Source organism: Lissotriton helveticus, chromosome 4_1 (assembly GCF_964261635.1).
Source record: "Lissotriton helveticus chromosome 4_1, aLisHel1.1, whole genome shotgun sequence".
Classification (NCBI taxonomy): Eukaryota; Metazoa; Chordata; class Amphibia; order Caudata; family Salamandridae; genus Lissotriton; species Lissotriton helveticus.
This window is the reverse complement of record NC_136063.1, coordinates 258,363,145-258,376,210: the sequence shown is the minus strand read 5'-3', so window position 1 is coordinate 258,376,210 and position 13,066 is coordinate 258,363,145. Positions and strand designations below refer to the sequence as shown.

The 13,066-nt window shown below is 49.7% G+C and overlaps 1 protein-coding gene across 1 annotated transcript in view; it reads left to right on the top strand.

Moving 5' to 3' along the window:
• EFR3A (EFR3 homolog A) overlaps positions 1 to 13,066 on the top strand; it is a 1,274,477-nt gene that overhangs the window by 1,059,570 nt on the left and 201,841 nt on the right. The window lies entirely within an intron of this gene.

The window sequence follows — 13,066 nt, the reverse complement described above, 5'->3', positions numbered from 1 at the left end:
GTTCGGCTGATCTCCAGGCCATGCTCATGGACATGCAGTTCGATGGCAGTCGCCTTTTTGGCGACAAGGCAGACAGTGCGCTTGAGCGTTTCAAGGACTCCAGGGCTACGGCCAAGTCCTTGGGCTTGTCGGGCCAGCAAACTTCGGCCTTTCGCCCCTTTGCTGGCCAAGGAAGGGGCGCCCCTTCACTTCCTGCCAGCCACAGGCGGCAAAACCAACCTCAGCACGGTGGTGGACGTGGGAACCGCCGTGGCGGTGCCAGGGGACAACGGCAAGGCCAGTCCACATCCACCCCCGCAGCATCCACCTCAAAGCCCACCTAGTCCGTGCTTTCAGGCCCACTCGACGCCAGAGGGGGCAGGGTTCGCTATCACCTGCTCCACTGGCGCTCCATCACATCGGACAGGTGGGTGCTGCAAATCGTCTGAAGGGGCTACTCACTCCCCTTCGAGGCGACCCCTCCAGCCAAGCCACCGCAGTACCACCGCATGTCGGGGAATCACTTGAAACTTCTGCAGGAGGAAGTTGCGGCCCTCTTGGCCAAGGGGGCCATCAAGCGCGTTCCTGGGCCAGGAGTAGGACGTGGTTGCTACTCCCACTACTTTCGGGTACCCAAGAAGGGCAAAGGAGGCCTACGCCCTATCTTGGACCTCCGAAGTGTCAGCGGCTTCCTCCGGAAGGAGAAGTTCAAGATGCTGACCTTAGCTCAGGTCCTAGCTGCCCTAGACCCTGGAGACTGGATGGTAGCGTTGAACTTGCTGGACGCATATTTCCATATCCCCGTCCTGCCAGCCCACAGGCGTTACCTGCGGTACACGGTAGGCCACAAGCACTTTCAGTTCACCGTGCTCCCCTTTGGCCTTACCAGTGCCCCTCGGGTGTTCACGAAAGTGATGGCGGTGGTTGCAGCTTATCTGTGCAGATCGGGGGTGTCCGTCTTCCCCTATCTCGACGACTGGCTGTTGAAGGCGGGCTCGCCCCAGACAGTAGTCAGCCACCTCCAGACTACGGCCGACCTCCTGCACCTGCTGGGGTTCTCCATCAATGTGCCAAAGTCATACCTGTGCCCCTCTCAGAAGCTCCTCTTCATCGGAGCGTTTCTGGACTCTGCGCAGTTTGGGGTTTATCCTCCCGAACAGCGGGTTTGGGATATTCAGGCTCTGATTCCGATCTTTCAGCCTTTATCCCGTGTTGAAGTTGACTCTGCGGCTTCTGGGGCTGATGGCCTCCTGCATCCTTCTGGTGCATCTCGCCAGGTGGCGGATGCGGGCTCTGCAGTGGGACCTGAAGTTTCAGTGGACCCAGCATCAGTGCAACTTGTCCGACCATGTCTTGATCTCGGAGGGCACAGCAAGACAGTTGCAGTGGTGGCTCACGAACCGCGATTGGGTCAGCGGCAGATCCCTCTCCCTACCCCAACTGGAGCACTTAGTTGTGACCGTTGCGTCCCTCCTGGGCTGGAGGGGCCACATGGGAGAGGCGGAGCCCAGAGGCCTCTGGTCTCCGGCGGAGTCCCGGCTCCATATCAACCTTCTGGAGCTGCAGGCGATCCGACTTGCACTGAAGGCATTCCTCCCCTCTGTCCGGGGGAGTGTAGTGCAGGTGTTCACGGACAACACCACCATGTGGTACTCCAAAAAACAGGGCGGGTGGGGTCGTGGACTCTTTGTCAGGAGGCTCTGAACCTCTGGCAATGGCTGGAATGCCAGGGCGTCACCCTGGTGGTTCAACACCTGGCAGGTTCTCTGAACGCCAGGGCGTCTGAACTCAGTCACCGGTGCATGATAGATCACGAATGGCGTCTGAAATCTGACGTGGCGCAAGGTCTCTTTCAGCAGTGTGGAGAGCCTTGGTTAGATCTATTCGCCACCGAAGAGAACGCATAATGTCATCAGTTCTGCGCGTTGGAGTTTCCAAGGCGGCACTCGCTCGGAGACGCTTTTGTCGCGAGTGGAGCTGCGGTCTGTTGTACGCCTTTCCGCCTATACCACTTCTGCCCAGAGTTCTGAAGAAGATCAGGCGCGACCGGGCCCAAGTCATCCTTGTGGCTCCGGACTGGGCACAAAGGTACTGGTATACCGAGCTGCTCAGCATTCAGTCGATCCCCCGATTCGTCTGCCTCTTCAGGAGGACCTTCTGTCGCAGCAGCAGGGGATGGTCCTCCACCCGAACCTGTCCATTCTCCACCTCCATGCGTGAAGATTGAGCGGAGGCAGTTGAGGCCATTTGACTTGCCTCTTAAAGTCTGTGATGTGATTCTGGCAGCCAGGCGTCCCTCCACAAAATCGGTATACACCTGCAGGTGGAACAAGTTTGTGGCATAGTGCACAGCAAAGGCTGTGGATCCTCTCTCTGCCCCCCTTTCAGAGGTTCTCCTCTTCCTTCTTTCTCTTGCCCAGCAGGGCTCTGCTCTGGGCACTCCTAAGGGCTACCTCTCTGCCATTTCTGCCTTCTTGAGGCTTCCTGATCAGCCTTCTCTTTTCAAGTCCCCTGTTGTAAATAGATTCTTGAAGAGCATCACGCACATGTTTCCTCCTGTTCCTTTCTAGATGCCTTAGTGGGACTTGAACCTTGTTCTCACCTATCTGATGTGCGCTCCTTTCGAGCCACTTCACAATTGCCCTCTTCGACTTCTAACTCTTAAGACTGCATTCCTGGTTGCCATCACCTCTGCCAGGAGGGTGAGTGAGCTCCAGGCTCTATCTTCTAAGCCTCCTTTCCTTTCTGTCCATCCGGACAAAGTTGTTTTAAGAACTCGTCCTTCTTTCCTGCCCATGGTGGTTACAGCCTTTCACATCGGGCAGTCCATCACCTTGCCCACCTTCTTTCCGCCTCCGCATCCCTCGAAAGAGGAAGAGAGGCTCCACCGTCAGTACCCAAAACGTGCGCTCTCCTTCTCTCGATTGCACACGCCAGTTCCGGGTGGACGACCAGCTCTTTGTTGGTTACATGGTCGCGAAGAAGGGACAGGCGGTGCACAAACGAACCATCTCTCTGCGGGTCGTGTTGTGCATCAAGGTCTGTTACTCCTTGGCTAAAAAGGGCCCATTTCACTCGGGCCACAGCGGCTACTACTGCCCTGAGTCGGGGAGTCCCCTTGCAGGACAACTGTCAGGCAGCTACGTGGGCCTCGCTGCACACATTTGCTAGACACTACTTCCTGGACAGCCAAGTCCAGGGAGATGGCTTTTTTGGCCGTTCCGTTCTCCATGAATTTCTGGTGTGATCTTGGTTCGCAGACCCACCACCGGGGTTGGTATTGCTGGGGAATCTATTCTAAGGTAAGGAATCTAACACTAACCTGTTTCTTTCAGATGCACAAGTTACTTGTAATGATATATCTGTAAGAAACAGTAGTTAGTGTTAGATTACTTACCGCCTCACCCATCCTCCCCGTTCTGCGAACCGACATCTAGGGTTAAGGTATTCCCTTTGAGGGCCCTAGTTTTATGGCACCAGTGTCGGTCTCTGGCATGGCTCTGCATTCCTGGCGCGGAAAGCTATGCACAAGAACTGACGTCAGCCCGCGAGGGCGGCGTCTAAGTACTCCGACGACATCATCCCATCGCTGACAACGGACACGGAGCCGCAGACGACGCCTACCGACGCGCAGGGGTACTGCTACGCAAAACTTTCCGGATCCAGTCTGACGCCTGGGGATATTCTAAGGTAAGGAATCTAACACTAACTACTGTTTCTTACAGATATATCATTACCGAAGGTAAGTAACTTGTGCTTTGGGCTACCCTTTTATCTGTACGTGTAAAAGCTATTCCTGAATATTTGTAGTAGTGTCCAAGGGTAATGTCCAAGCATGATTGTGTGAAAAAGAGTATGGAGGTAATTGAGACTCTGAGATTGTCAGAGAGGGTATGCCGGGTAGCGGCAGAGGCCATGACATTTAGCTCTGTTGCAGAGGACTGTCCGCCCTATGTAGAGATCCCCCCCACCTGCGAGTCTGCTGGATATATGGCATGTTTAAAACGTTTGATTACCAAACTTCTTTGTTTAAGAAAATAGTTTTCTTCCTGCATGTCTAGCTCTTCTACATTTCCACTGTCAGTGTCCACTAGGCCTTAATATTGTCATGGAAAATCAGTGATGTTTGCCCTGTCCTCAAAAGGGTGTGAAAACCTTTACTATGAGCTGGTGATCCTGTGGTGGATGAGTCATTGGATCAGGGGTTGCCATGAACCGGACCTGGTGAGGTTGCCGTTGATAACCCTGCAGTTTTGTCACCTCTAAATAGGCTGATGGTGCTGCATGTTCTGGGGTTAGGAAGACTGTTATATTATATTATTTCTCCCGTTTTACCAAAGCCTAAAAAAAACCCACGTTTTAAAATATTTATTTCTGAAATATTTTTTTTTAAAACATCTTTTTATTTTGATAACAATGCTCATTGTACATTAACTCTGTTGGAGGTACGGTGCATATCACATCATATTTTGACATCGTATCCCTCCCTTGGGTGGTCACCCCCTTTTTGGGGAACAGAGACCCACTATCCAAATCTATCTAGTAATTTTGTATCTCCGGGAAGTCCCAGAGAATGGAGATTAAAGGATCCTCTTGTTTACAGCCTCTTGCACATAAAGGTAAATTTCCCTTTCCCAGTTTGTGTAGCAGGGTGCATGGGTAATATGCGTTATGCAGGATTTTTAGTTGTATAAGCCTGAACCTGACTTGAATTGCTATGTCCCAAGGGCTCTGCAGGGCATTCACCCACTCCTCATCCTCGATGCCTCCCACATCCTCCGCCCAGGTCCTCTGAAGCTGTCCCATCGGGTCTGGGGAATTGTTTGTTTTTGGTATACCACTGTTATTCCTTTTTCTGGGATGGGGTTAGCTCACAATCTAACCTCCAGAGGAGAGAAGTCAGGGAGACAGGTACTCTCCCGGATGTGTCTCCAGAGCGCATGGCCTAGTTGGTAATACCCAAGTCCCTGCATGGAGGCGAGGCCAAACTCCTGACTAAGGGTCTCGAAAGAGAGCAAGGAGCTTCTTCTCCAAACATCTCCCAGGTGCTCATTCCCAGTCCTCTTCCATCCCAAAATCCCCTGCAGTCCTGCTACCTCCCTTAGCTGGTTACTATGCCAAAGCTGGGTTATTGCTGTTAGCTTGGATTGACAAGCCAGCTATCTGTTGGCATATGTCCAGCACCGAACTGTAGGCTCCGTATGTTTTGTAGTCCCAGTTTCTGTTTACCTGTGTATCGGATCGTTTTGTGGTTTCCATCCGGCATGGATGCTCTATTTACCCTATAGGCCGTCTTGTTATGGTCAGTGTATACCCAGCCGTGGATTAACAGGCGCTGCAAGGCCAAGTAGTAACTCCTGATGTCCAGGATCATCTGCCCGCCTTCGTTAAATGCCTCCTTGAAGTTTGGTTAAGGCTATACGTGCCGAGATTTCATTGTATGAATAATTGGTCATCTCTGGGGACAAATATCCCCAAATATCTGAATGTCTCAGATACTATTGGAGCTGCACAGTTTGCAGGGAGCTTTGGTGGGGTCCCCGACAGGGCATATATTAAGTAACTCTCCCAATTCATTGCATATCCTGCATAACTTCTGAAAAGTTTGAAAACATGCAAGATGCGTTCAATAGAGGCATAAGACCTGGAAAAGTACAAGACTATATTGTCTGATTATAGGGAGATACGTTCCTCCCACCCGTTGGATGTGGGAATGCTCTATATCAGTGGGTCTTCATGTATCCATACTTCTAATGGTTCCAGAGCCAAAGCAAAAAAGTGGGCTGACAAAGGGCATCCCTGCCTAGTACCTCTACCCAATGATATAACCTCAGAGATATTTCTGTTAACCCTCACCCTGGCTAATGGGGCCTGGTATAGCAGTCTGACCCAAGTGCAGAATCTCTGGCCAAAACCCCACTGTTAGACCTGGCATCATTGGCGTGAGTCTTCCGTCCATTTTTACTGATTGCCTCCTCTGTTTTTGATATGTTTTTGCTGGTTATATGCTTTGGGCACTGTGCCACTGCTATTCAGTGCCACAGTGCAAGTGCTCCCTATGTTAAATTGATGTATTGATTAGTGATTCCATGATTGGGTTATTTGATTTACTTGTCAGCCCCCAGTACAATGCACCATGTGTGCCCAGGGCTTGTAAATCAAATGCTGCGGGTGGGCTTGCAGCACTGGTTGTGCCACCCTCAGAAGCAGCTTGTAAATTTTGTCTCAGGCCTGCCATTGCAAGGCCTGTGTGCAGTCTGTGACTGCATGTCGACTTGGCAAGTGCACCCACTTTCCAGTCCCTAAACCTTCCCTTGGCTTCATATCAGACACCCCTATGGTAGGCCCAAGGGCAGGGTGCATTGTAAGTATAAGGTAGGACATGCCCTGGTGCGTGTAGCATGTCCTAATAGTGAATTACAGCCATTTCCGTTTTTTACTATTGCAAGGCTACCTGTTCTCCATAGGCCAGAATGGGCAGTTAGATTATTACATTTTATAATCCTAACTGACTCAGGGAACAATGGTAGAAATTCGAATTTAGTATGCCTGAACTCAGAATGATAAAAATATCTTTTAGTAAAATAGTTTTAACATTCTGTGTTTGAAAATGCCACTTTTAGAAAGTCGGTATTTTCTTGCCTAACTGTCCAGGCCTGCCTCTGCTAGGTTGTGTATTCCTTGTCTGGAGTTTTGAGTTACAGGGCTGGGGGATTCCAGGAGACCGGCTGGGCAGCCCAGTGGTGAATAGAGAGATCTGCATCTAGATGGGAGGGAGGAGTTGCACCTGGGACCTGAATAGGGCTGGGCCTTCCCTCTACAATGCTGGCTCCACCTCCTGTGGTGTGTCTGATGTCTCTGCCCTGCACTGTGAAAGGAGAGGAGGAGTCTTGTCAACAAAGTGCTCCAGAGCTGTGCCTTCCCTCCCCTGTGCTGGCTCCACCTCCTGTGGGGCAGATGATGGCTCTGCCCTGCACTGTGAAAGGAAGGAAAGAGTCATGAAAACAAAGTGCTCAGGAACTGGTTTGGATTAGGCAGAGGCCTCTCTGCCTTCAGAGAACAAAGGATTTTGGGGTATAAATATTGGGACCTAGTCCCAAGAACTTTAGATCACTTCTGGGAACAAGAAACCTTTTGCCAAGGAGAAGAACTAAGGAAGCTGCAGGAGTTTGGATTGCCCCTCTGCCAGTGTGCTGTTTGCTGGGTTGGCCTGCAGTGGTTTCTTCATTGCCAAGGAAAGGAGAAGGAACTTTTTAAGAACTTTCATCATCTTACAGAATATTCTCCAAGGGCTTGCATTTGTGCTTGCCTCCTGCTGAAGTCTCACGGACAAAAGACTTAATCTCCAGCTCCCCTCAGAGTTTCCTTGCTGGGAATTCTGTTTGCCAAAGCCTGCGTATTGCTGGGAGCTGGAAGCGCGACGCATCGAGAAGAAGCCTGACGCCGCAGCAGAGATCGTCGCATGGCCAGAGAAGCGTGCCTTCGCCGCATCTCCCAGGAAGCGTGTCTTCATCAAAGCTGCCTGCTGTCGCATCACCGGAGAAGCATGACGCCATCGAGAGAGTTGCCATTGCATCACCAGAGAAGCGTGTCGCAGGGCCTATCGCGGCTCCAAAGTACAGAGTCGTCGCAAGGCTGCCAAGGCGTCTACTCATCATCACTGCATCGTCGCATCAAGGGCGCCATCTTCTCGCATCACACCAGGATTATCGCATCTCATCGAGGCGCAAGCCGAGAACCTATGCATCATCTCCGCACCGGTAAGGATCACGACGCATCCCCTACTCTGTGCAAGCTTTGAGGCGCGACGCATCATCTCCCCCAGGTCACGGAACCGACGCATCTCCCCTTTTCATTTTGCGTTAGGCATCCAGGTACTTTGTTGAGAACTTGTTAGCATTTATTATCAACTTGAACTAAGCAACTTTTATCATCTTTAAGTCAATCTTAAGTACAGTATTGTGGATTTTTGTTGTTTGTGGTCTTGTGTTAAGTCTATATAAAGAATACTTATTTTTATAAAAACCTGTGTTGTGTCCATCTGTAGTGTTTTCACTGTATTACTGTGTATCTTCGCAAATGCCTAACACACTGCCTTTGAGATACGCCTGTCTGCTCGTGCCAAGCTACCAAGGGGGTCAGCAGGGGTCATTTGGGAGTATAATCCCCTTATGCTGACTTAGAAGTAAGGGTCCCTACTTGGACAAAGGTGAATACCATTGCCAACTAGAGACCCCCAGATCTAACACCCACCTTGCCAATAGCGCGAATAGGTATATCCAATCTATACTATCGAATGCCATAGCTGCATCTAGTGTCATCAATGCCGTCTGGTGGGTTGTAAGCTCCTTGTTCATGTTTAGGACCCTGCACATCCAGCGCAGATCGAGCCTAGTGCTTCTATGTGGTATAATGCCCGATTAGTCAACATGTATAATGTCTGGGAGAACAGCCATCCGTCTATTTGGTAGGGCTTACACCAGGACCGCCGCTTTGAGGTTTAAGAGGGAGATTGGTCCATAAGAGCCACATTTCTCCTGAGGCTTCCCCTTCTTATGTATCACCACTATCGTGGCCATTTGTTGATCTTCTGGGAGGGACCCTTCCTCTGCCATAGCCCAGAACATCTCTAGCATTGGCCCTGAGATTTTACCAGAGAGTCCTTTATAAAGCTCTATTGGCAACCCGTTGGACCCAGAGGCCTTTCCAGATTGCAATCAGCCTAGAGCTGCTTCTTTCTCTTCGTCCATCAAATCAACCTCTAGAGTGTCCCTGATCTCATCCGACACTGTCGGGATTGAGAACTCGCTTAAGAGTTCCTCACAGTCCGAGTAAGATCTGGCACTCCTGGGCTTAAAGAGGTCCTCGTAATATGTGGCAAAAGTCTTTGCTATTTCTGTGCTTGTGGTCTGTAGGGCTCCCTTACTGTCTCTGACTCCCGAAACCCAAAATCTGTGCCCATCTCTCTTGTCCAACCATCCCAGTAGTTTTGACGTCTTGTCCCCAACTTCATATATTCTCTGTTGCGTAGCCAGCGCCTGCAAACAAGCTGTTTCCTGAGCATGATTTCGGAGGTCTTGCTGCCGCAGTACTAATTTGTTTCGGGCCTCGGCTGTAGGATTTCTTATTACCTTCCCCTTTGGCCTTTGGATATCCTGTTCTATCATTTTACATACTACTCGTGGCTCCTTTTTCTTTCCCCCCGAATGCCCCCGAATGACCTTCTTAAATGCCTCCCAACGGGTGCATGGGGACGAAACTGAGCCCCTATTTTCCTAGAAGTATAACTCAGCCCCAGAAATCAATTTCTCTTTAATATCTTTGTCCTTCAGGTACCATGGCTCTATTCTGGGGTAGTTATTGGTGTAAATTGTCGTTCCTTCTAATGACACTCCCACGGCAGGTGGTCTGATACGCCCCATGTTAGATGCTTCGCTCCCTGGTTGCTCCCCACTTGATCATTTCGCGTTAACAGGTAATCAATGCGGGCTAGGGTCCCTTGTGATGCAGAGTAATATGTATATTGTTTTTGAAGGGGGGTCTGGATTCTCCTTATATTTGTCAGGCCCATTGCAGAGTGAAAGTCAGGGAGGGTCATACCCCATCTGGTATCTAGCTAAACTCAAGCGGTCAAGTTCCGGATTCATAACATAGTTCATGCCTCCCCCACAAGGAGAATTCCTGGCTGCAGTTTTAGAAGTAGGTAGGACCGTGGCATGTAATTTGGGCAGAGCGTAAAGGGAGCAAAGATTTACGGTTCGGCCTCCCTAGATGCCTGACAAAGCCATATAACATCCTAAAGTTTCGGACAATATTGTCCCAATTGTTAGAGGTGCCTGTTTTTTCAACAGAATACCCACACCCCGGGAGTTGGATGTAAAACCGGAATGGGCTCTTAGTTTATAGTCCAGGGCCTTATATTGGTTCCCCTTCCAGTGTGTCTCCCGCATCAGCACAATATTGGGCAGATCTCATTAGAAGTGTTGTAAAACCAGGGTACGTTTAATTTTGTTGCCCAGACCGTTTACATTCCAAACCATATACTTAGAGTTGCTTGTGTTGAGGAACCCATTAGTGGCTGTTAGCTCCCTCCCAGTGTCCCACAATCAGGGACAAGATATCTAGAATTCGCACTGTACATTTACTGGTATCTTTATGAGCATAACTGTGCGCCCAAACAATACAAACATTAAAAACTCCTATAGCCCCCCCCCCGCTACCCTGCTTTGTGAGAGAAAAATCCCCCACCACCCCAACCTGCAGAATACCTGCGCCCAAAACTGCACATTAAGTAAATGGAGGGCAAATCGCCTCCGACACTTTAGTTTCAAATCATGATGAACTTATTCAAACTTATGACCCCGACCCTTATAATATTAAACCTGCTGCAACATCGTTATACCATAGATATTTTTGGAGGATACTGTTCCTTGCCACCTTGACTCCTGTTCAGTGTCACCTGAAAGTCCCTATAATGTCGTAACTGGTCCATGCTGTCGTAGACGGTTCAGCCATTTTCGTGACTCTCACTTTCTTGTTCAGACCGGTGAGCATGGGTCACCTGGTCACCCGCCTCATGTGGACAGATCCGGGAGACCGGTGGTCTCTTTTGGCGTTTACTCTTGCCGCGCACTCTCCATCCTTCAAGCCAGTCCCAGGCCTCCTCGGGTGACGTGAAGAAGAGCTTCTTTCCCTCCGCCAGAACTTTGAACTTTGCTGGGAAGAGAATCATATATTTGAGGTTTTTATCTTGTAAGGCTTTCTTTACAGCATCAAATGACCTTCTTTGGTGCTGTACCTGGAGGGTGAAATCTTGGATAAAACGTATTGTTGCGTTTTCATATTGTAGATCTCCCTGAGAACGCGCCGTTTGCAAAATCTCATCACGATCTCGAAAGTCCAGGATTCTGGCAATGATTGTGCGTGGGGGTGCCCCTGGACACGGCAGTGGCCCAATGCTCTGTGTGCCTATTCAACTGACTTGTGGTTGGAGAGTATGAAGGATCAGGTTTTCCAGGAAGAGATCCGCTGATTAGCCCGCAGCCCCCTCAGGCACCGCACCACGCTGATATTGTTGCACCTGACCCTTCCTTCCTGGTTTTCGATGCAGGCCATTACATGATTTTGTTGCTTTGTGAGACATGCAACCTGATCTTCCAGTCTTTTGGTCATTCCTTGGATACTTCCTATGTAAATGTCTGCCTTATTCGCAATTTTGCGAAGGTCAGCTCTCAATAGATTCACCTGCGCTGGGGTCCGGAACAACCCCCCCCCAATAACCCTCCACCCCCAGGTTGCCCCATTGCAACTGTGTATTTCTTAATCTGATTTGATTGGCCCACGGTTGCACTCTTGTTACGGACCATTGTGGGTCCTCCCTATTGTCGTATTCAATACGTTGTCCCTACTTGCAGGCCCGATGGCACCTGATAGCCCCCCCTCTGTTGATGTGGGCCAGCTCCCAGCGTCGTGATATGATTTGAAGGCATGCCTCCATTCAGGAGTAAGGGGTATGTCCAGCAGGGTCCAACTGGCCTCCTCTTTCTTTGTCTGGGAGTCACTTGCATGTTGGAAGCTATGTGGATCAATGTTGATGGCTCCCACCCTGTTTAAGGTGTTCTTGCCGCGAGGGCAGTCACCCCTACACTACAGACGCAGACTTTCCGTGCGAAGGGGGCCGCAATCACTGTTCTTCGCCGCCTCTCTCTTGTTGTTCCTCTCAAGTTTACCGCAGCTCGGGACCCCAACGACACCGTTCCCCCTAGCAGGAGCGCGAGGCCCCTGCCCTCCTCAATGCAAGTTGCCACCGCTGGCACTCTGGGTCTCGTCCAAGATCCCTCGGAGAGTCCCCTCAGGGCTAGGCCGAGCTCTGGCCGCCACGCTCCCCACAGGTCCGGCTGCTGACCCGCAGTGAGATTCACGATCACTCTCACCTTTGTCAGCCCCAGGAGCGCAAGGGTCTTTGTTTCTTCCGGCGGGCGCTCAGTCCGGTCCCGAGCTTATCTCCATGGAGCTGCACAGGATCCATTTCAGCCCTCCGATTCTTCGGAGGGATTCAGTCTGGCCTCCCGGATTGTCCCAGCTACAGGCTCTCCAGCTCAGCGGCACTCTGGAACACTCACAAGCCCCTGAGGAAACTTCTCCTGTACCCTGGAGATACTACCCAGGTGGTCAGGTATGCAGTTCGATCGCATGCAAATTATTACGAATATTTACCTAGGTCTATGCACTGTCGGCTAGCGGAACTTGCTCAGTGCTCGGCCATCTTGGTCGGCTACAAGCCACGCCCCCTCCCCACCTATTCTCTGAATTTATTAAATTGCTTCTTGCCTGTAGCTTTGCTCATAAATATTTAAGCTAGGGGTCCTAAAAAGTTTATCGGTCATAATGTTTTAGAGGGAATAGCAATTCTCTTGATACGCCAACCTTTAATGACATATATTTCCAGGATCTTGCAAAGAGAACAGATCTCTATACCATCTATTAGATCTCTCATACCGATAAGCCATCCTACTGTATTGAACATCATCTGTCTTTATAGACCAACTTTTGTTGTATGTACAAGAAGTAAACTTACACTTTGAAAAAAATCATATCTTGTTCTGTAAGAACTGTAGGACAAGTTGGGGTTTTATATGTACTTGCCCACTATGCCCAATTATCTCAGGGCTATCACCTATGCTGTCCTTATGTTGATTTTAAAGTGTAATTCAGTTATGTTGATGTTAAGGCCTGAGATGGTCCATGAGGAATTAATCCTGCTATTTGTCTATGTTTTGTTTACTTTATGCTGGAACTTGTGGGAACTTGTGGGTAAAGCTGGTATTAGTAGAATTAAAACTAGTATTGGACTAAAGCCGGAATGCTTAATGGGGTCTCTATTATTTAATCTGTTTAATACAGGCTTATATACTAAACTTCACATGATTGTTAGCCACCCCCAAAACAATGTGTAGAACAGCTGTGGGTAACAAATGATTGCATATAATTATTTAGTTATTTCCAAAGCTGTGTAGGCCTGTAGCAAGCAAGTTGATTTCTGCCTGTAACAAAAACTGGTTTTTAATACTAGTTTTTTATATGGTGT